At 39.0% G+C, this 23,668-nt stretch overlaps 1 non-coding gene across 1 annotated transcript; it reads left to right on the top strand.

The window, feature by feature from the left end:
• The first annotated feature begins 4,784 nt into the window (after positions 1 to 4,784).
• Positions 4,785 to 4,891, top strand: LOC130457699 (U6 spliceosomal RNA). The gene has a single exon (XR_008916986.1). It is a non-coding gene; the product is annotated as a U6 spliceosomal RNA (small nuclear RNA).
• Positions 4,892 to 23,668: the final 18,777 nt, after the last annotated feature.

Genomic DNA, 23,668 nt, shown 5'->3' with positions numbered 1-23,668 from the left:
AAACTGTCCGAGGAATATTTTATAGAGCTAAAAAAAGAATAACAAAATTCATTTGGAGGAACAAAAGGTCAAAAATATCAAAAATAATAATGAAAAAGTGGGAAAAAAACTTGTCAACAGTTGTAAACCTTAAAATTTCTCAGACTTGTGAATGTTAAAAGATTCTCAGACTCTACCTTAGAACATTTGGTTAAGACCATTCCCCATTTTAAACAGTGAAGCTACTTAGATCTAAAATGTGAGAACTCTACTTAGATCAAAAATGGGAAGACCTCTACTCCACCCTTACTTAAGACTGCTTTAGGGTAGAAAACTCCTTGCTGAACAATGAAAAATACTTACACCCATACTTAAGCCATGCCTATTTTTAGAATTAATACAAAGGGGTGCTAAGTACCTATTAAAGGTCAGGCAACTTGTAAACTTGCCAGGACAAAAAGGTGAGAAACTTACTCAGAGATTCTAACCTACTCAGGTGTGGATTACTAAAAGGATTAGTCTACTCAGCTGTGAATTCAGAATGGGCTGTCCTTTGGAAAATGTCTACTATGATTGGTAGATGGAAGAACTTAGGGGAGGTGACATAGGAGAAAACCCCCTATATAAGAAAAGGACAGCTGTTGAAAGAAACAAGTCTCTAAGGAGGCTGTTGGGAGAGAGCTCTGGAAACAGGCTCTTGGGACAGTCTCTTGAGGTAGTCAGCTGGAAAAGGCTGCCTTGAATGGTCTCTCTTGGGACTCTCTCGGGGAGATTCAGATTGAGGCATTGAGCTGGTGGACTCAGCTGAGATGGAGCTGGCCTGGTGTCACTAGAATCCTCGCTTGAACAGATCTTGTGGTGAGTGATAAAAGACTGACTGATCTCTCTCTCTTAAGACTCAGGTCTAGGCCATGTTGGCTTAAGGTCCTTCATACTTATTCCTTTCTTACTCTTTTTCTCTTTCTTTAATTCCTCATTGTATTATTAATTAAAATCTCTATAAAACCCAGTTGACTTGGGTATATTCATAATTGGGAACAATTCCCTGGCGACCACCTTATATTTTGATTTAAAACAAGACACTGTAGTAAAAACATATTTTCTGCGGTCACAATTTACTCACCCATTCGTATATCTATCACAATTTATATCTTCCACTATTTTACTCACTACAGTTTACAACCTCAACCATTTTAATTATTACAGTTTATGGCTCCCACTCTTTTAAATGTTACACAGTTAGATAACATAGAAGCCTTCCCAAAAAGATCAGGAGTGAAGTCAGGATGCCCATTGTAAACCTCAAATTTCCTTAGACTTATAAATGTTGGTAATTTCACCATTGGGATATTTCATACTTGGAAAATTTCTTACTGATAGTCTATTGGAATGGGAATCCCATTGGCATGGGAGGTTCCTTCTCTTCCCTTCTTAAGATTACTTTAGGACAGAAACCCTTTGTTGAACAATGGAAAGGACTTTGACCTATGCTTAAGCATAGAACAGGAATTTCTTTGAGTCTTGATTGATTTTAGAATTGATACAATGGAGATACTTGGAATAAATCTCCACCCTATTCAGTCCTAATAGGATTGAGTAAGGGCTGCAGCCTAGATCAAAATTTAATTATTCCAATCTCTACCATACTCAAGTTAACAGGATTTAGAAAGGGCTGTAACAAAGGAGTAAAGATTTAATCATTTGAAAAATATGACCTTCAACAGACATGTGCAAAAGCCAGAAACCTCTGGGCGGTCCTGGGTTAAGAGAGAGCCTCCATTGACAGGGAAATTGATGAAGAGTGATTGGTAGATGTGAGGACTGAGGGGAGGCAACTTGGATGGTGTCCTTAAGGATAGGAGGGTCTGGGGACTCGAGGAGGGGGTGGAGTTTTTGGTCGGTGTGGTTCCTGGGCTCTGAGGAAGCTTGCTCTGAAGGAAGCTGAAGGTGGGGGCCTCTGAGACTGTTTCTCCATTTTGGACACGTGAGTAATAGGGACTGAGCTCTTTTCTTTGCCCCAGCTATCTAAGGGCTTGGGCCTTTTGGCCCAGCCTAAACAGAAGGGGTATTTAAGCCCTATTCCCTTCTCTCCCCTTTCTCTCTCTATATATATCTCTAATTCCTTTCTTGCTCCTATTGTAATTAAACTCCAAAAAAGGCTGACGGCTGACTTGAGTTTTTCATTTAGGAATTACATAGCTGATTCCTGGGCGACCTTAAATTAATATATATCAGTCTTTTAAAGTGATTCCCTTGTAACACCATTATCACTACTACTATTTAATATTGTACTAGAAATGCTAGCAGTAACAATTAGAGAAGAAAAAGAAATTGAAAGAATTAAAGTAGGCAATGAATAAACTAAACTATCATTCTTTGTAGATGATATGATGGTATACTTAGAGAATATGAGAAAATCAACTAAAAGGCTAGTGGAAATAATAACTTTAGCAAAGTTGCAGGATACAAAGTAAACAGAGAAATTCCATTTAAAATCACTCTAGACAATAAAAATATTTGGGAAGCTATTTGCCAAGACAAACTCAGGAATTATATGAACACAACTAAAAAACACTTTTCACACAAATAAAACTAGATCTAAACAATTAAAAAAAACATTAATTGGGGACAGCTTGGTAGCTCAGTGGATTGAGAGCCAGGTCTAGAGACGAGGGGTGGGGGTGGGGGGGTGGGTGTCCTTGATTCAAATCTGGCCTCAGACACTTCCCAGCTGTGTGACCCTGGGCAAGTTACTTAACCTCCATTGCCTAGCCCTTACCACTTTTCTGCCTTGGAACCAATATACAGTATTGATTCCAAGATGGAAGGTAAGGGTCATGAGTAGGATGAGCTAATAGAATAAAAATGTCAATCATACCTAAATTAATTTGCTTATTCAGTGTCATACCTATAAAACTACAAAAAAAAATTTTTTTATCGAATTAGAAAAAAATATAACAAAGTTCATTTGGAAGAACAAAAGATCAAGAATATCAAGGAAACTAATAAAAAAAAGTGAAGGATGGTAGTCTAACAGTATCAGATCTTGAACTGTACTATAAAGTAGTGATCATCAAAACAGTCTGATATTGGCTAAGAGATAGAGGATGGATCAGTAGAATAAACTAGGGGTAAATGACCTCAGCAAACTAATGTTTGATAAACCCAAAGATCCCAGATATTGGGACAAGGACCCACTATTTGATAAAAACTCCTAGGAAATTTGGAAAACAGTATGTGAAAAAATAGATTTAGATCAACATCTTATAACCTATACCATGATAAATTCAAAATGGGTAAATGACATAAAGAGGGAAATTATAAGTAAATTAGGTGACCATAGGATAGTATGTCTGTCAGAGCGGTGGGAAAGGAAAGAATTTAAGACCAAGCAGGAGACAGAGAACATTACAAGATGCAAAATGAATAATTTTGGTTATATTAAATTTAAAATGTTTTTCACAAACAAAATCAATACAACCAAAATTAGAAGGGAAGCAATAAACTGGAAAAAAATTTTATAATGAAAACACTGATAAAGGTCTAATTTCTCAAATTTATAAGAAACTAAGTAAATGTACAAGAAATCAAGTCATTCCCAGTTGACAAATGGTCAAGGGATATGAATAGGCAATTTTCAAATGAAGAAATCAAAACTACTAATAATCACATGAAAAAGTGTTCTAAATCCCTCCTTATTAGAGAAAAGCATACTGAAACAACTCTAAGGTACCACCTCACACCTAGAAGATTGACCAATATGATATCAGGTAAAGGAAAATAATAAATGTTGAAATGGATGTGGCAAAAAAAAATGTTGGAATGGATGGGGCACTAATGCAATGCTGGTAGAATTATGAATTGATCCAACCATCATGGAACACAATTTGGAATTATTCCCAAAGGGCTTTAAAAGGCTGCCTGTCCTTTGATCCAGCCATACCACTGCTAGATTTTTACCCCTAAGAGATAATAAAAATTTGTTGTACAAAAATATTCATAGTCACACTCTTTGTGGTGGTAAAAAATTGGAAAATAAGGGGATGTCCATCAATTGCAGAATGGCTGAACAAATTGTTGTAGATGATGGTAATGGAATGCTATTGTGCTGTAAGGAATAATGAACTCAAGAATTTCTACATGAACTGGAAGAATTTCCATGAACTGATACAGAGTGAAATGAGCAGAAGCAGGAGACTATAGAAACTGAAACATTGTAAATCACTTTGCAATTACAGTAGCAATGTAATGATCCAGGACAATCCTGAGGGATTTAGGAGAAAGAATACTATCCACATCTAGAGAAAGAACTAGAGGAGTAAAAATTCAGAAGAAAAACATATGATTTATCACTTGTTTATGTGGATATATGAGTTTGGGTTTTGAAAGATTATTTTATTACAAAAATGAACAATATGGAAATAGTTATCAAGTGATAATGCATGTATAATCCAATGGAATGATCCAGGAGAGAAGAGAAGAGGGGAGTGAGAGAGCATGAATCATTTAATCATATCTTATTGACATATTTTGTTTTTACACAGCCTAAATTTGCTACTATATCCCTTCGTATTCTGCTCAGGAAACCATCCCTTAGAATGAAGTAAACATTTTTTTTAAATGAAAGAGAAAAAAAATTCAGCAAAACTAATCAACACATTAAAAAAAAATCTGATATTCCATGCTAATTCTATACCTGTTGACCTTAAACTCTGCAAAGGAAATATAAAGGGGAAAGAGGTGTTCTCATATTGTTCTTTTGGGGGGTAAACTTGTTCTTTATGATTTCAAAATACCCAGTTTTTGTGCTTGCTTCAGCAGCACATGTACTAAAAATAGAATGAAAGAAAGAAGATTAGCATGGCTCCTACACAAAATTGATACCCAAATTTGTAAAGTGTTCCATATTTTTTACAAGAAACACATTCGAGGCAGGTAGACACACACAGAGTAAGGGTAAAGAGATGGAGTAGAACCTATTGGGTTTCAACTGATATAGGAATAACAATGATGATCTCAGACAAAGCTAATGAAAAAATATCTGATCAAGATAGATAAGCAAGGTAATTATATATTGATAAAAGGTAAGATAGATAATGAAGTAATATCAATATTGCACATATAAGCATCAAATGGTACAGCCTGCAAATCTTTAAAGGAATAACTAAATGAGCTTAAGGAAGAAATATACAGTAAAACTATACTAGTCAAGTATCTCAACCTCTTCCTCTCAGAACTAGATAAATTTAATCAAAAAACAAATTTTAGAAAAATTAGATTTAATAGCTCTATGAAAAAATTGAATTGGGATAAAAAGGAATATATCTTTTTTTAGCAGTACATTATACATACACAGAAATTGACCATGCACTAGGGCATAAAAACTTCACAACCAAATGCAGAAAAGCAAAAATAATAAATGTCTCCTTTTCAGATCATAATGCAATAAAAGTTATAATCAATAATTGTTCATGGAAAGACAAATTAAAAATTAAATGGATATTTAAATACTCTAATTCTTCAAAAGGGGTGGGTCAAAGAACAAATTATGGAAACAATCAATGATTTAATTAAAGAGAATGACAATGAGGAGACAACATATCAAAATTTATGGAATACAGCTAAAGCAATACTTAGGGGAAATTTTATATCCTTGATTGCTTATATCAATGAAAAAGCAGATCAGTGAACTGGACATGCAACTAAAAAACCTAGGAAAAGAATAAATTAAGAATCCCCAATTAAAGACTAACTTGGAAAGTAAGGGAATTATTGAACTAATAAATAAGACTCAGAGTTGGTTTTATGAAAAATAAAATAAAATAAAATAAAATAAAATAGAGCATTCGTTAATTTGGTTTAAAAAAGGAAAGAAAATCAAATTACCAGTACCCAAAATGAAAAGCATGAATTCACTTCCAAAGAAGAGGAATTTTATTAGAAGTTATTTTACAAATTATGTGACAATAAATCTGATAATCTAGGTGAAATGGATAAATATTTACAGAAATACAAATTGCCCAGGTTTATAGAGGAAATACTTAAATAAACCCTCTCAGAAAAAGAAATTGATGGGGGCAGCTAGGTGGCCCAGTGGATTGAGAGCCAGGCCTAGAGACAGGCAGTCCTAGGTTCAAATCTGGCCTCAGACACTTCCCAGCTGTGTGACCCTGGGCAAGTCACTTGACCCCCATTGCCTAGCCCTTACCACTCTTCTGCCAATACACAGTATTGACTCCAAAACAGAAGGTAAGGGTTTAAAAAAAAGTAAAAGAAAAAGAAATTGAAAAAGGCATCAGTGAACTCCCTAAGAAAAAATCTTCTGGGCCAAATGGATTCACAAGTTATTGCTATCAAACATTTAAAGAAGAGTCAATCCCAATACCATATAAACTATTTGGCAAAATAAACAAAGGAGTCCTACCAATTTCTTTTCATGACACAAATATGATGCTATTTCCTAAGCCAATAAAACAAAAAAAAGAGAAAGAAAATTACAGACCAATTTCTTTAATGAATATTGATACAAAAATCTTAAATAAAATACAAGAAAGAGATTACAGCAATATATCACAAAGATTATTCACTATGACCAGCTGAGATTTATAAGAAATGTTTAATATTAGGTTTTCTATCAAAGGTTGGTTTATTATTAGGGAAACTATCAGCATAATTGGTCATATTAATAACCAAACTAACAGAAATCACATGATTATTTCCTTAGATGCAGAAAAAAATTTCACCAGAATACAATACCCATTCCTACTAAAAACACTAGCAATTTTAGGAATAAATGGGCCTTTCCTTAAAATAAGTAACATATTTATTATCCAAACTATCAGCAAGTGTCATTTGCAATGGAGACAAATTGAAAGTCTTTCCAATAAGATCAGGAATAAAATAAGGATATCCATTTTCATCATTATTATTTAATATTTTACTAGAAATGTTAGCTTTAAGGAGCAATGCAATGATTCAGGACAATTCTGAGGGACTTATGAGCAAGAATGCTATCCACATCCAGAGAAAGAACTGTGGGAATAGAAACACAGGAGAAAAACATAATATTGATTACATGATTTGATGGTGATGATTGGGAATGTTGACTTTAAATGATCACTCTGTTGTAAATAGTAATAATATGGAAATAAGTTTTGAACAATGAGACATGTAAAACCCAGTGGAATTGCTTGTTGTGAAGGACCAAACCTGGAACCTATTTTCTCTTTTCCTTGGCCCCCTAGAGTCCCTGCAAGCAAGTTAATGAAGAACCAGTTACCACACCCTGGAATGTGCTAGGAACTGATAAAGACCCCAGCCCCAGAAGTTCCTGTCAAGTTCTCGTTCACTCCCCCCACCCCAGGAATTCCTGTGCACTCCCCCTACCACTCCAGTATAAAAATCCTTCAAGCCTCGACTTTGGGGCTCGAGCCATTTTTAGAATGCCGAGCCCAAGCTGCAGTTTGTTTAATAAACTCCCTCTTGTGTTTTACATGTTGGTCATTGTTTCATCCTTGGGATTGATTCACCAGGCACTTCATATGGGGGCTTGTCCCGGGATCCCACAAAGGAAATGGAGTCTGACCAACAGAGGGAGGGGACCCGTTGCTGGGGCAACTCAAGACGATGGGATCTGGAACATGTCACATCTCGATGGAGGATGGTAGGGTCCGTTGAGTAGCCTCTGGAGGTGAATAAATGTGCAGAGAATATTGTGTGAGAGTGAGGGGGTAAGGTGTCCTGAGTCATCAACATATGGCTAAGTGAATGACCACTGGTCACCAGCCCTGGGGATTGTACGGGGACAACCTATGGCCAATCCAGACTCATTCAGTCCACCTATTTCTGAATGTGGACTGGGAAAGTAGGCAGTTCCTATTTCCTGTGAGGTGATAGGTCAGAAATCCTGGAAGTGTGTGGATGAAGACTGTGACACCCCTCTTGGTTGCCTTCACCTAAGGATCCTGGACTCCCTCTCCCTTGGATAAGCCATGGGAAGGGCCTGTTGGACTCGACTCCCTTAAATAAGGTATTCTGGCCAGTTGATTTTAGTTGGCTTTATTTGTGGGATTAGAGTCACCACTGCAGGGGTTAAAGGCCCTTGCCTGAGGTTCAGGTCCCTGGTTCGAGGTGGTTAGAGGTCCCCCGGTTGGAATTAGAAAACCCAGTGGATGCACTGGAGGAAGGAGGTGCGGCCCCAGGGGAAGCCCAGCCACACCACTCTGTTTTGGGGACCACTCACCCCTGGCCCCTTGGGGTGAGTGAAGGAGCACATTTAACCCAACATTCGTATTTGTTGTGTCTGTCTTGGCTGTCCAGTCCATCACGTATTGCCCTGTCTGCTTTTGTGCTCACCACCTTTGTGTATAGCCTACTAACTCCTTTCAGCCTACAGGATATTATGGGACAGGGAGAGTCCACCACAGAAGTCCACTCTGCTCTCCCTCATGACTACCCATTTCTCTGTCTTCAAGGCAAGGGCCCACATCTCTCCATGTCCATCAAAAAGAGTAAACTTGTTACCTTCTGCTCTTCAGAGTGGCCAGCATTTGGTCTGGGATGGCTCAAGGAGGGGACCCTCAATTTAGAGGTTATTTCCAAGGTCTGGGCCCAAGTTTTAGATCCCAGCCCACAAGGCCATCCTGATCAGATTCCTTATATTCTTACCTGGCAAGACCTAGTCCTGGACCCCCATTGTGGCTCCAATCCTTTCTTCCCTCAGATCCCCGTGCTCCCTCAAAGGGAACCCTTAAGGCCTTGACCCTCTCGGAAGGATGTAAGGGAAAAGAGGTGAAGGCATGCTGGGACATCTTCTGAGCCAGAGACCTCAGCCCCACCCGTATTACCAGAGTTGGCCCCCAAGCCTCTGGACCTGCCATCTCCACCCCTGCTTTATGCCCCCTTATGCCCTCACTTAGGGGCCAAGAACAAGGCAGAAGGTGGGGGGAGGGAGCTCATGGCACTCATAGCCGGGGGAGACAATGCACCCCCAAACCTCAGGAGCCCACCTCTGCCACTTCTCTCCTTGTCAGGGTCATTGGGTCCACAGTTCTGGGTGGACCCCAAGTATATCAATATTGGCCATTTTTTTCACCTTTATAATTGGGGGAAATTGGCTCTAAATAGCTTGGGGGGAAAAAAAACAATTTCTTTTTGTAATGTTGAATGACCTTCGAGAAGCAAGAGACATGGCCTATCCATGGCACACTAAAATTGTAATACCATCCTCTACTTGGGTAGTGGCTGTGCTGAACTTCTCCCTTTTCAGTCTGGGAAGCCTCAGGTGTGGAGTGGCTACCACGCCTGAGGTCCAAGCCAGATAGGGACTAGCCAACCCAATTAAGACAAAGGGAAAAGCATCCTCACAGTCCCCTCCTGTCCCCTCTAAGCAGCCTGAGCGAAAATTCAATTAGGTGTTTTTGTTTGTTTGTTTGTTTTCTCTCATATTGCATAACTGAGCAACATCAAGAAAAAATGAGGAAATTGGCTTTTTTGATACCCTAAATTCTAACACCAGATGGCAATTGGACATATTTTGCAGGAAAGAGGGCAGATGGACAGAAGATCCTTACCTTTTAGTTTTATCCCCTCACTAGGCTCCCAGTTCTCCAAATTCTACTCTTTGCTTGGATTTTAAGGCAAGGGCCCACCAAGAAATCCAGGCAGAGATGATAAAAAAAAAGGGGAAACTGGGAAGAAGGTGGGGGGACTGGCTCGTGGCACTCGTAGCCTGGGCAGACAAGGCACCCCCAAATCTCAGGAGCCCACCTCCACCACTGCTCTCCCTGTCAGGGAGATCAGATCTGTCTTCCTCCTCTGCTGCAGGGAGGAAGAGGGTTGATTCTGAATAGAAAGACAACTGGTGAGACACCCCCACTTTTGGGGATTTTTAAATGTCTTACACTTTTAAAACTAAGTTTTTTTTTCAACTTGTAGAACATTCTATTAATTATCTTCTGTTTTGAGGTAAACAGGGTATAGATAAGAAGTCTTGATAAATCTCCTTTCCCTGTCGGCTAGCCAGAAGGAAGTAATGCTTAAATCTCTCTATTAGAGTTATTTATTGGTATTTTATTTCAAAATTGTGATCATGTGCATATGTGGGTTTAGAAAATAACATCCTAATTTTAATTTTGTTGGACAGTAAAATTTCAGTCTGTCTAGAAAAACCACAGATCAGTTTTGTAAAACGGGTTTGTTTTTTTTTTAACAGTATAACCTCAAGAAGACTGCATTATCTATCTTTTCATCATAAGAAGTTTAAGGGGAAAAATGGGTTTAAGTGTTTAAACTTATCAAAAATGGGTTTTTGTTTAAAATTATCAAATGGTTTTCATCCAGTGTATTACAAAAGTTGGACTAACTTTATTATTACATTTAACTTCTTGGTCTCGAAAATAGATAATCAGCCTGCTTGTCAAAAGGCTTGCTAAAAGGTTTACGGCCTTAAAAGGCTTCAAATATCTGAATTTAAAATAGATCTTTTAATACTAAATGCCTTATGAAATTTTTTTGAAATATGTTATATGAGTTGCTGCTAAAACATGTATTTTAAGCATTGTTTGGGTGTAAACATAAGCTCATCATAAACCTGACTGTACTGTAGATTTTGTTCAATCCTCAGTGGTTAACTCAGTTTACCAACTTGTACTATGAACTAAAATTTATAACTGATGAGTACTATGCTAAAGATGCAGTGTTTCAATGATGTAATCCTTTAAATCAGAATTCTTTTGGGTTAGTAATTAGCAATTGAAGTGATACTAAGGGAATGTTTGTTTGACTTAAGCAAGTCTGGGAAGGTATGTTGGAAAGGGACTTTGATCTAAAGTCCATAAAGCTTGAGTATGCAGATTTGTGAATGAAGAATGGAAGTTGTGTTCTGCTTTTTAAGCAGAGGGTTGTGAAGGAAAAGAGAGAGAAAGAGAGGAAAGGAGGGAGAGAGAGAAAGGAGAGAGAGAGAGAGAGAGAGAGAGAGAGAAAGAGAGAGAGAGAGAGAGAGAGAGAGAGAGAGAGAGAGAGAGAGAGAGAGAGAGAGAGAGAGAGAGAGAGAGAGAAGGTGGAAGAGAACAGATAGATGTTCTGCACTCATAATTGGATCTTTAACTTAGGGATAATTTCTAGAATTGATGTATGTGGAAAATCACAAATAATTCTGGAATTTCTCTGAAAATTCCTTAGAGAGATTCCTGACTGATCTTGCCTTAGTTCCTTCACATGGCCTAAGGCCAGGATATGATCTAACCCTGATTTGTATTTACTGTAGAACTAATGAATTCAACGTTCCTGTTCAGGTTTTGTGACTAAATTGTGATAAATTAATTATTGCCAAAATATGTAAGAATAACTGCTATAATGTAGACTCATGGGCTTTAAGGAATCCTTAGAGAGGGTAAATGATCGGAAAAGCTTGTTTGAGGTATATGGAAATTCTTATTTGCTGATAAGCAGAACTTCTTTCAGCTGAAATTGGTAAGATTTGTCTTTTAAGGCAAAAAGGTTTCTGGGATCCAATGGTGAAAAAGTACTCTAAGGAGAGAGAAAATCCTAGGACGGTTGGAGAAGGCAACTCAAGGTTCAACTTGGAGTGGACTTTCCTGACCTAGATCTTGGCTGCTAATCCTTGAGTGATACTATAATGGCATGAGCCAGTGACAGCCTTGGCTTGTACATGAAGCCACTCACTGTGTCCTTTGTGACATGAGGAAATATTTTCCCTGTCTGCCTTTTCCTTTGTGACAAATTCCCATAATCAGCATGTAATGCAAATTGTAAAATTAAAATTTCCATTTCCCCAAACAACCTTTTAGGTTAATAATTGAAAATTCTTAAAATGTTAGGGAACATACTTTGAGAAGTAGATGAAGTTTAATAGATGGCTTGTATTTGCAGCCTTAATTTACCACACTTAAAAGTTTGGATCTTGAGCTTGGAAAATACAACCCAAAGCCTTCTGAATTTTCCCCAGAATCTGGGGTAAAGAAATTAATCTGTAAAATATTGTTACTCAAGTGTTTATAGATGCCATATCAATGCAAATGTTTGCAAAAGGATATTCTTTAACAGAAACATCACATACCAACTCTGCAAACATCTCAGGAATCCAATTTCTTAAAGGGATCTATTCCTGTCAGAAGATGATTTCTGAAGAAATCTGTTGGCTAAGATGCCCAAATGTAAATTTTTTAAGGTTATGTTTATTTTTATTCCATTTGAATAAGTTTATTTAGTCAATTTAGAACATTATTCCTTGGTTACAATAATCACATTGTTTTCCTCCCTCCCCTCCACCCACTCTTCCGCACAATTTCATTGGGTATTACTTGTGTCCTTGATCAGAACCTATTTCCATGTCGTTGTTTACACTAGGATATTCATTTAGAGTCTACATCCCCAACCATATCCCTTCAACCCATGTATTCAAGCAGTTGTTTTTCTTCAGTGTTTTTACTCCAGCAGTGTTTCCTCTAGATGTGGATAGTGGTTTTTCTCATAGGTTCCTCCGAGTTGTTCAGCGTCATTGCATTGCCACTAAGGGAGGAGTCTGTTACATTCAATTGTACCACAGTGTATCAGTCTCTGTGTACAATGTTTTCTTGGTTCTGCTCCTCTCACTCTGCATCAATTCCTGGAGGTTGTTCCAGTCCCCATGGAATTCCTCCACTTTATTATTCCTTTGAGAACAATAGTATTCCATCACCAACATATACCACAATTTGTTCAGCCATTCCCCAATTGAAGGGCATCCCCTCATTTTCCAATTTTTGGCCACCACAAAGAGAGTAGCTATGAATATTTTTGTACATGTCTTTTTCCTTATTATCTCTTTGGGGTACAAACCCAGCAGTGCTATGGCTGGATCAAAGGGCAGACAGTCTTTTATTGTCCTTTGGGCATAGTTCCAAATTGTCCTCCAGAATGGTTGAATCAATTCACAACTTCACCAGCAATGAATTAATGTCCCGACTTTGCCACATCCCCTCCAGCATTCATTACTTTTCTTTGCTGTCATGTTAGCCAATCTGCTAGGTGTGAGGTGATACCTCAGAGTTGTTTTGATTTGCATTTCTCTGATGTAATATTTATTGGGAAAGGAAATGGAGAATTGGAAAACAGGGATAATGGGAGGTTTGTATGGGGTATGGAGGAGTTTAAGGGGAGAGAAGGAATATTGCTCAGTGAAGCAAAGGAGAGAGATTCCCCCTGCTGAGAGGAAGCAGCAGGGGTCCAATAAGGTCTGTTTGTCCTGGAATGACTGAACTGAAGTTCAGCTCCCTCTATGACCAGAAAAGATAGTCCACTTATCTGACTGTGAATTCAAATAATATAAAGTTTAATAACCAGTTGGGATTGGAGTATTTTCCTCAGCTTCAGAGTTGAGGTCAGGCCCTGAGGCTGGCGGAGGGTTCTCCCACTCCTGTCTACTCTATATAAGTCCTGCTTAGTCTAACTCAGAATCTTAGCAGTAGACAGAAAGCAAACAAGAACAGTTCTGACCTTCAGAAGCCTGTGTCTTCGGGCTGAACCAAGAAGAGAATCACTCCAGACTGGGATGAATGGGCTCCTCCCTCCTCCAACGCCAGGAAGCAAGTTCTAACCTTGTGTTAGAGTTAAAATGGTTGACATCATAAACTGTAAGAGTTAAAGTAGTTGATAAAAGAGTGGTTGAGTAAGTTGTGACCACAAAAAATATGTTTTCACTACAGTGTCTTGTTTTTAAATCAATATATAAGATGGTCGCCAGGGAAATATTCCCAATTATGAAATATACCCAAGTCAACTGGGTTTTATAGAGATTTTAATTAATTAATACAATGAGGAATTTAAAGAAAGAGAGAAAGAGTAAGAAAGGAATAAGTATGAAGGGCCTTAAGCCAACATGGCCTAGACCTGAGTCTTAAGAGAGAGATCAGTCAGTCTTTAATCACTCACCACAAGATCTGTCCAAGCAAGGATTCTAGTGATCAGAGAGGCACCAGCTGCAATTCAGACTTCCCAGCTGACTGTCCCAAGAGAGACCCGGGAGAGACAGAGTCTCCTTAGAGGGAGTTCCAGCCAGAGTCCTCCTCAAAGGGAGTTCCAGCCAGAGACTGTCCCAAGAGCCTTAGAGCTTCTTTTCAAGAGATTATCATCTCCTTGTATAGGGAATTTTCTCCTATGTCACCTCCCCTAAATTCTTACATCTACCAATCACAGTAGACGGCTTTCAAAGGACCGACCATTCTTAGTTCACACCTAAGAAGCTGCAAATTTTTGAGTAATTCACACCAGGAAAGCTCTGAGTAAGTTTCTCACCTCTTTGTTCCTTGTAAATTCACAAGTTGCTTGACCTTTATAGGTACTTTATCACCCTTTTGTATTAGTCCTAAAGTAGGCATGGCCTAAGAACTTTTTGTCCCACTATAAGTATGGGTTTAATTACTTTTCATTGTTCAGAAAGGAGTTTACAACTTTATCTTCCCCTAAGGCATGCTTAAGTATGGTGAAGTAGAGTTCTCACATTCCTGATCTAAGTAGAGTTCTCACATTCCTGATCTAAGTAGCTTCACTGCCCAAATGGGGAATGGTCCCAATGGGGAATTTTTAAGGTTTATAATCCTAACCCTATGAAGTAGGGTCTGAAAATTTTTAAGGTTCACACCCGGCAGGAAGGAAGTGCTAGTCTCAAGACCCAACTGCCACTCCCAGTTGGCCTCTTCCCCCACAAACTGTTAGTCTTGTTTCCTTTCCACAATCATCCCTTTTTTTGTTGTGACCTTCCCAAGGTCACTTATTTATATTATAGTTACCAATTTGCTAAATCTACTCTAAGGATTCTTAGCAGGAAAGTTTGGGCAAGGGTAGTATTAGGGTTTTACAATAAATTCAGTACAATACATGTTGAACAAAACTATTACAGAAGATTTGAATCTTAGTGCTAATACTACTTACTCTAAGTTAATTAAAACTAATACATTATTTATAGAAATTATTCACATATAATACAACAATATACATTGTTCCACATCCTGATGTCAAATAGAAATATCTATTGATCTTTCTATTTGCCTAAGACCTTATGGAACTAACTATATACATAATTGGGGTGTATGGGGTGTTCAGGGTGGTGCAGTCCAAAATCGTCTCACTAAATCGATCACAGCTTGGGTTCCACAGTGTCCTTGTACATGTATTGCACTGCACATGTGATAAAATAAATTTTTAGGCAGGATGGGCTTGCCTAGTTGCGAAAACCATATTCCTCTTATTTGTTTTGCTCCTAAGTTCTTTATCCATGATTGAATTTCCTACTCATTATAGGCATTAGTTAGATTGTCCTGTTCAACTATTGAGAAATTCAATACAGGTAAAGGTCCTTCTCTAGCTCCAAATTTTGCTGTAATGTCAGCTTTATGGTTTCCTAAAGACACATGATCATTAGTCCCTGTGTGTGATCTACAGTGGATTATTGCCACTTCCTTGGTAAGTTGTACAGCCTCAAGAAGTTGCATTATTACTTTAGCATATGCGACCTCTTTGCCTGCACTTGTCAAAAATCCTCTATGTTTCCAAATTTCTGCAGTGGCATGAATTACTGAAAATGCGTATTGGGAATCTGTGTAAATATTGACCCATTTATCTTTACCGATTTGCAAAGCATTTAATAAGGCAACTAGCTCTGCCCCTTGAGCGCTCACGTGCTTTGGTAAGGACGCATACCATAATGTCTCTGCTTGTGTTACTACTGCCACTCCAGTATACCTTTCTCTGTTAACTATCATTCTCGAACCACTGATATACATTTCAATGTCGGGTTGTTCCAGGGGAGTGTCTTTTAAATCATTTCTTGGTTTTTCTACTACTGATATTGTTTCTTGGCAATTATGTATGAGTTCCCCTTCCAACGGCAGATCTGGAATCAAGGATGCCGAATTCAATGTTTGGCAACGTTTTAAAGAGATGTTTTCATTGCTTAGTAACACAATTTCATATTGAGAAAGTCTTTGCTGTGTGAAAGCTTGTAAATGGCATTTCTTCAATATGGATTCTAGTTGGTGTGCAGAGTAGACATTAAGTTTTGATCCTAATACCAAATCAGATGACTTTTGGATCATGGTTGCTGTGGCTGCAATTGCTCTCAAACAGGGAATCATTCCTTTCTCAATTATATCTAGCTGTATACTATAATATGCCATTGGCCTAAAATTGGGCCCTAAAGTTTGGACTAACACTCCAGAAGCTATGCCTCTTGCTTCATGTACAAAGAGATGGAATTCTTTGTTGTAGTCTATAATACCTAAGGCTGGAGCTGTTATTATTGATTCTTTGAGCTGTGCCAAGGCTTGGAGGTGCTCTTTCATTAGTTTTAAAGGTTCTATGAATATGTTTTTGGTTAAGTCCGTAAGGCATTTTGTTATTTGGCTATAGCCTGGGATCCATTGTCTACAGAAACCTGTCACTCCTAAAAAGGCTCTCAGTTGTTTCTTAGTCTTTGGCACACTGAGCTTCAGTATGTCCTCTACTCTTTTCTTGGAAATCTTTCTCATCCCCTTTTCCAAGATAAATCCTAGGTATTCCACTTTAGGCATGACCCATTGTAGTTTTGATTTGGAAACTTTGTGACCTTTCTTATATAGCTCTAGGAGGAGTTTTTTACTGTCCTGGTAACAAACTTTAGCAGATGGGGATGCAAGAAGAATATCATCCACATAGTGCACGATTTTGCTTTCCTTGAATCAGATGTTCTTTAAATCTTATTGCAAGATTTGGCAAAATGCTGTTAGGCTATCACAGAATCCCATTAGTAATCTTCCCCATGTCATCTGAGTCCCATTCCAAGTGAAAGCAAAGATTTTTTGGCTTTCCTTTGCAATTGGAATGCTAAAATAAGCACTACACAGATCAACGACCATATAATATCTAGAGTTATTTTCAATTTCTGAAATTATTTTAGATGGGCTTGGAATGACTGCATGGGACTTTTTCACAAAGTTATTTACTGCTCTTAAATCTTGGACCAGTCTCCATTGAACTTTTCCTTCAGAGTCACATTTTGTTTTCTTTATATTTACGTGTGCTATTTGCCTCCTTAAGCTTGGCTTTAAGCTCTTTTATTATTTCATCCTTTTCCTCTAGCATTTCTTTATGACCTGAAAATATGTTAAGTTGCAGTTTTTCTTAAATCTTCTAGACTTAGTGTTTCCCAATCTGGGCATTGAAGTTTAAAATATGATCTAATAGGTGTGTTACTGCCTTTCACAAATTATCTCCTTATGTGTTGGAAATTTTGTTCAGTTAAATTTTCAAATCCAAGCACATCCTCTGCTACTTCAATCACTCTATCAAGGAACTTAGATGGATGTTCCCCACTTTCCTGTCTCAATTTCTCAAATTTTCCCCAAGTATCTGGTCTTTTTGAAAAACTTTTCATTGCCTCTAAGAAGACTTCTCTGGTCTTTCTTAGGTAACGTAGGTTTTCATTATTAGATAACTCTAAGTCTGTTCCTTCCTCTGGCCATGATGTTAAATTTGGATTGTTTCTTGTTTCATCAATGAATTGTTGTTTTTCCTTTTTTGAAAATATTTCTGAGAGAAGAATTTCAGTGTCCCGGAAATCTGGATCATAAAGCCTAATTGCTCTTTTAAATTCTTTTAAACATCTCATTGGTTCTGAAAACCAGGAAGGCATCCATTTTTTCAGACTTTCAAGGTCAGCTTTGTAAATGGGTTATCTGTTTTAATATGAATTATGCCGCTATCTGGTTGTAGGCTTGTTTGATCTCTTAGTGGCAATATTGGTATTCCACCTTCAGCCCCATCTGTATTTTCTTGCTGAACTCCATTGTTATTTTTAGGTATGTCTTGTTGTGTGTTAATACCTTTGCCACATTGTTTCTCTTCAGTCAGTTGCTTCATCATTTCCTTTAGTTGCATCATCTCCTCTTTTATGGATAAAATCATCACAGCCATTTCATTATCTTTTGCTTTTTTTCCATAAATTAGATGCACACCTTAGGGCATAGTATAATTGGGTTAAGAAGAATAACGCTCCAACATATGTGGGAATGAATGAAATCAAGCGATATATACTTATATTCAGCCATTGCAACCTTTCATAGATGCTAAGCAGAAAATTAATATAATCCGCAATCGTGACAAAAAATAAGTTGTAAAACATATAAAAGAAATATTCAATCCAGGTTAGATAACCCATGGCAAGTAACAGTTTCTTTGCCATCTTGTATCTTGAAAAGCTTTTTGCAACAGAAAAAATGTTTTTAAGTCTGGCCTTTTAAGAATCGCCTCCTCCCCTCAGGAGGAGTGGTTTATTTTGGGTGTGGTATCACTAGGCAGATTAGTTGCACTCAATACTGCTCTCAAAATGGTTACTTTTCATAGTCACACAGGTTTTTGAAATGTATGCAGGCCCAACTTCTCTGACAACTCCAGTTGCCTTCTTTTTCTCAAATTCTTGACAAAATAGGTTGAAAAACCTAGCTGACTCTGAAAAAAACAGTATATTTATTGGGAAAGGAAATGGAGAATTGGAAAACAGGGATAATGGGAGGTTTGTATGGGGTATGGAGGAGTTTAAGGGGAGAGAAGGAATATTGCTCAGTGAAGCAAAGGAGAGAGATTCCCCCTGCTGAGAGGAAGCAGCAGGGGTCCAATAAGGTCTGTTTGTCCTGGAATGACTGAACTGAAGTTCAGCTCCCTCTATGACCAGAAAAGATAGTCCACTTATCTGACTGTGAATTCAAATAATATAAAGTTTAATAACCAGTTGGGATTGGAGTATTTTCCTCAGCTTCAGAGTTGAGGTCAGGCCCTGAGGCTGGCGGAGGGTTCTCCCACTCCTGTCTACTCTATATAAGTCCTGCTTAGTCTAACTCAGAATCTTAGCAGTAGACAGAAAGCAAACAAGAACAGTTCTGACCTTCAGAAGCCTGTGTCTTCGGGCTGAACCAAGAAGAGAATCACTCCAGACTGGGATGAATGGGCTCCTCCCTCCTCCAACGCCAGGAAGCAAGTCCCAACCCCGGCAGGAAGGAAGTGCTAGTCACAAAACCCAACTGCCACTCCCAGTTGGCCCTTTCTCCCACAAACTATCAGCCTTGTTTCCTTTCCACACTGTAAGAGATTTGGAACACTTTTTCATGTGCTTATTAATAGTTTTGATTTCTTTAACGGAAAATTGCCTATTCATGTCCCTTGCCCATTTTTCAATTGGAGAATGGCTTGATTTTTTTGTACAACTGGTTTAGCTCTTTATAAATTTAAGTAATTAGACCTTTGTCAGAGGTTTTTGATTTTACATTTTGTGTTTTTTCTAGCTCTTGCTTAGTTTTAAAGTCTTTCCTTTCCCAAAGATCTGACAAGTATACTATTCCGTGTTTGCCCAAATGCAAATGTTTGATATCAATTTCTATTGTACTAATTTTCTCTGTTTATATCTGTTGCTCTCATTTTTGCCCCAGTCCTGGGTTCTACACTTCTATCTTTGGGGCTAACTCTCCCCCTTGTGACCTGCCTGCGAATAGGGGGAAGCAGTCACTGGACATCCTTCAAATCTCCAAGAAGATTTCAAATCCCCACCTACCTAGGACCCAGGCATTCACTGAGGACATGCCCCTAAAGATCCTGTGCCTACAGTCTTTCCCTCCCTGTTCAAGTTTTGGCTACTCCCCTGTGGGATATGTGGACCTTGCATTTGTAACCTTGTCACTTCTCTAGTTGCTTCTAGGGTAAAAGCACTCATGGGAGTAACCTAGATGCTACTGTAACCTCTGCAACCATCCCAGCCTGAAGCCCTGGACATTGCCCACAGTCAATACCTCTCTCCTGACAATCGGCAGGGACAGCTCTATAACCATTCTCAGCTCTGAAGAAGCTACAGAATATTGAGACCATCACCCCTTTTCCCTTGCATATTTGGAGAGGGGGGGAGATAACATGGGCATTGTACCCCCAGAAGCTCAGGCAAACTATTATCAGGAAAATTCCTTTGCTCCCTTACATCCTCGTGACTTCTAGCCTAAAACATCTAATGACTCCTATAGGACCCTGAGATGATTGTCCTCCTTTGATCCTCCTTTCGATTTAAGATGGACAGAGAGATGCATCTCCAGGCTACACCTTGATTCTATCAGGCTGTCTCTTAGACATCTGTCTGTTCCCTAAAACCAAAGAATCTTTTATGAGGGTCATTCCCTATGTCTCCAGGCAGACCACATTCAGATAACCAATCCTCTGACTGAATGAAAAGAGAACCCATTACAGCCAAAATATTGGCTGCTATCTTTGGCCTGGCCAGGATTGGGACAGGGATAGCTTCCCTCACCCTATACCACCAGAATCTGGTGGCACTTAGAGCAGCAGTAGACGAGGATCTCACTAGGATTGAGGCTTCTATCACCCACCTTGAAAAATCTCTTACCTCTCTATCAGAGGTAATACTCCAAAGCAGGCAAGGATTAGACCTCCTATTTCTGCAGCAAGGGGGCCTCTGTATGGCAGTAAAAGAGGAATCTTGCTTTTATGTTGATCATATGGGGCTTGTTAAGGACTCTATGTCCAAACTCTGTGAAGGCCTCGCCAAATGCCAAAAGGAGAGGGAGTCACAAGAATTGGGGTATAAACAAGTATTTCACTGCTCTCCCTGGCTAACAACCCTCATATCTACATTATTAGGTCCCTTGATTCTCCTCCTTCTCCTTTTAACCTTTGGTCCATATTTTCTTAATTGCCTAGTAACCTTTGTCAAGGATTGCATCAATATCAAACTCTGACTCCTACCTAATCCCCTTATGATATGGTCTCATGAGGAAGAATCCTCATGTACAGCAGAAGAAGTGGGGAATGAAGGACCAGCCCTAGAACCTATTTTCTCTTTTCCTTGACCCCCTAGAATCCCTGCAGGCAAGTTAATGAAGAACCAATTACCACACCCTGGAATGTGCTAGGAACTGATAAAGACCCCAGCCCCAGGAGTTCCTGTCAAGTTCCTGTTCACTCCCCCCACCCCAGGAATTCCTGTGCACTCTCCCTACCACTCCAGTATAAAAATCCTTCAAGCCTCGACTTTGGGGCTCGAGCCATTAGAATGCTGAGCCCAAGCTGCAGTTTGTTTAATAAACTCCCTCTTGTGTTTTACATGTTGGTCATTGTTTAATCCTTGGAATCGATTCACTGGCACTTCAATTGGCTCTGGGGAGCGAGGAGGAATAAGGGGAGAGAAAGAATATGAATCATGTAGCCTTTGAAAAATATTCTAAATTAATTAATTAAATAAAATTTAAAAAAAGGAATGTTAGCTTTAGCAATGAGTAAAATAATTAAAGGAATTAAAGTAGGCAATGAGGAAACTAAAATATCATTTTTTGTGGATGATATGATGGCATATTCAGAGAATCCTAGAGAATCAACTAAAAAACTAATTGAAATGTAATAGAGAATGCTTTACTCTATTGTCTATCCTGAGTTAACACTAACTTAAGTACCTCACCAGATTGTGAAGAAAGGATTAACTCTCCTTTGTCTACTTTTTGATTGAATCTGTGGAGTAGCTTGCAAACCATTTAGTGAATTAACATCCTACTTAGTGCTAGGTGAGAAGCCAGCAAGATACTTGGAAGAGTTCCATCCTTTTTTAACTCAATCAGTCAGAAACTTGTAAGAGTTCACACCCTCAGGAACCGTTCAATCAGGAAACTGTGAACCCTTTTGATGAGTATTCACCCCTCCAGAAGTTGTGAACTGTCCCACAAACACTGCCCAACAATGCTAGACAATTTGGAGTTTTGTAAATTGTGATTGGCCCTTGTGAAAGGATAAAGGGTAAATGAGTCACTATAAGAGGCCCTGAATTTCTGGGAAGGAGGAAGTCGACTCCAGGAAGGAAGTCAGCTTCAAGAAAGAGTTGGACTTCAAGAAGGAAGTCAGCTTAAGGAAGAAGGTCAGTTCAAGGAAGAAAGTTGACTTCAGGAGTCACCTTCAGCTCGAGTCATAGTCTTGACCTACCTCTTGGAAAGAACTTGGGTGAGTGGATAGCTGGATTTCCTTTCCTTTCTCCTGGAAAGAGTTTAATTTCTATTGAAGTTTGACAAGTCTTAGCTGAGATGAGTACCAGAGCAATATTTAGTTAGATAGGTTAATGTCTTCTATGCCCTTTTGTATCTCTACTTTCACTCTTTCTACCTCTTTTGTAAATAAAACTATTAAAGGTCACTTTGACTTTGAGCAATAATACTTTCAATCATATAGTTTAGTCAAACCCTTAATTTTAACTAGTAGTAGTGGTAGTCTCTCGGTGATCGAGAATGACTATTGTCTTTGTGCAGTTTCATCTACGGTGTATCCTCATGTGGCTTTGAAGTCCACAGGCTGAGGCGCAAATTTTGTGGCACATGGGGCATGGGACGCCAGTTGTTACAGGAGGTGCGGTTGTGGCCTGGTGTCGGAGTTCACTCCCAGCAGCAAGACGTTGACGTCGCTCATCTTCAAAGGTGGTGGCGGTATGGTTAATGTGGGTATGCCAGCTGCTTCTATCAGAGGCAGCGAGTTCTAGTTGCTTTGGTGTAATGCCAGCCCACTTCAAGTTGGACTTTAGCTGATCCTTGAATCTTTTCTTTGGTCGACCTTGTTTCCTGAGTCCAGCTGACAGTTAACCATAGAATACCTGTCTTGGTATTCGCTGTGGGTCCATGCGGATGACGTGTCCAGACCATCGTAGCTGGGTTTTGAGGACCATGACTTCGATGCTGGTGGAGTTGGCTCTGTCGAGGACTTCCTGATTGGTGATTTGGTCCTGCCATCGGATCCTCATGATTGACCGGAGAGAGCGTTGGTGGAATTGCTCCAGCTGTTTCATGTGCTTCCAGTATAGTGTCCATGTCTCGCAACCATACAGGAGTGAGCTGAGGACCACTGCGTTATACACTTTGAGCTTCGTCGCGGTGCTTACACCTCTGTGTTGGAGGACTTTGCAGCACAGCCGCCCAAGTGCCTGGCTGGCCTTTTGGATCCTGGCATTAATCTTGTGGTCTAGTGACCCATCGTTGGCAATGGTGCTGCCCAGGTACTTGGAAGTGTTGATGTTAGAAAGCTGCGTGCCATCGATTGTAATGCACGGCTGGTTAGTTGGCCTCCCTGGTGCAGGTTGGAACAGCACCTCTGTTTTGCTGAGGCTGATAGTCAGGCCAAACAGTTTTGTTGCAGTGGAGAACCTGTCCACAATGGTTTGGAGATGATTTTCTTGGTGGGCCATGAGAGCACAGTCATCTGCAAAGAGAGCTTCCAGGATGAGTCTCTCTGTTGTCTTTGTTTTTGCAGTTAAAATAATTTTAACTATTACAGAAATAATTAATCGTTTTTTAAAAGTTGCAGGATGCAAAGTAAACCCACATAAATCATCAGCATTTCTATATATTTCCAACAAAGTCCAACAAACAGCAAGAATTAGAAAGAGAAATTCCATTTAAAATCACTCTAGACAACATAAAATATTTGGGAATCCAAATGCCAACACAAACACAGTAATTATATGAACACAACTATAAAACATTTTTTCACACAAATAAAGTCAGATCTAAATAATTAGAAAAGCATTAATTGCTCCTGGGTAGGCTGAGCTAATATAATAAAATTATAAGAACAGGGGGTTGGCCAGCAGCATCCTAATGGTATTTGGGGTCCTATAAGGGTCCTGTGA

This window comes from Monodelphis domestica, chromosome 2, assembly GCF_027887165.1.
Source record: "Monodelphis domestica isolate mMonDom1 chromosome 2, mMonDom1.pri, whole genome shotgun sequence".
Lineage (NCBI taxonomy): Eukaryota > Metazoa > Chordata > Mammalia > Didelphimorphia > Didelphidae > Monodelphis > Monodelphis domestica.
This window is presented reverse-complemented; position numbering and strand designations above follow the sequence as displayed.